Source organism: Euprymna scolopes, chromosome 22 (genome assembly GCF_053919585.1).
Source record: "Euprymna scolopes isolate OS-2025 chromosome 22, ASM5391958v1, whole genome shotgun sequence".
NCBI classification, from domain to species: Eukaryota; Metazoa; Mollusca; class Cephalopoda; order Sepiida; family Sepiolidae; genus Euprymna; species Euprymna scolopes.
Genome location: NC_136503.1, coordinates 19,336,380 through 19,337,263, shown reverse-complemented (window position 1 = coordinate 19,337,263; position 884 = coordinate 19,336,380). Strand labels below are relative to the sequence as shown.

General features: G+C 35.1%; 1 pseudogene; it reads right to left on the bottom strand.

Moving 5' to 3' along the window:
* Nucleotides 1–428: 428 nt before the first annotated feature.
* LOC145244232 (5S ribosomal RNA) lies at nt 429–545 on the bottom strand (annotated as a pseudogene).
* Nucleotides 546–884: the final 339 nt, after the last annotated feature.

Sequence of the window (884 nt, the reverse complement as noted above, 5' to 3'; positions counted from 1 at the left end):
CTTTTTAATGAGGTTTCGGGCGAAAATTTGGCTTTCAAGAGGTCAAAATTGAGAGAGTTGACCTGTGCAGACTCTACCAAACTATTCTGCCAATTTTGGGTCTCAACACTTGAAATTTTAAATGTAAGTTACCTGAACATGTGTCAAACTTTTTAATATATATATATATATATATATATATATATATATATATATGCACCTAAAATTATTAACAGTATAATGGGCCCGAGCAAAGCTGGGATGAACTGCTAGTTATCAATAAATGTATATATGAAGGGGTACTCAAAAATAAGAAAAATCCTTCATCCATACCCTTTGAGCCCCTGGGTCGGGCATAGGTCATCTACAACTTTTTGTAGATGTTTTTATAGCAAGGAGTTCTTTTTATAGGGTTAGGGTGCTGGCACACGCCCAACCTTCCCAGAAGGTACATACAGCGCCTAGCCTTCCCAAATGGTCACCCATCTGGTACTGGCCAGGCTCGACGTTGCTTAACTTCGGTGATCTGGCGAGAACCGGTGTTTCAACGTGATTGTGCCGTACATGAGAAAAATCGTGCCTTCTACATTATCTTTTACTAATTGACTCTGGTAGCTAAGTAGTTAATAATATATTTGATATATTTGATATGAAGAATATTTAAAGCTAGAAAAATTAAAATTTTAGAAAATAATTATTTTAAATTGATGATTTGTTTTGAACAAACGGAAGAAATTTCTAATCAATATGATTTTATTATATGCGAGACTACTCTTGCTCCGTTGTGGTCAGTATATGTTATAGCTAACTATGGAATAGTGAGTATACAGAAATAATGTATAAACGCGCAAAAATTGAATACACGCGTGTGCGAAAACAAACATGGCGACTAGTGAAAACAATAC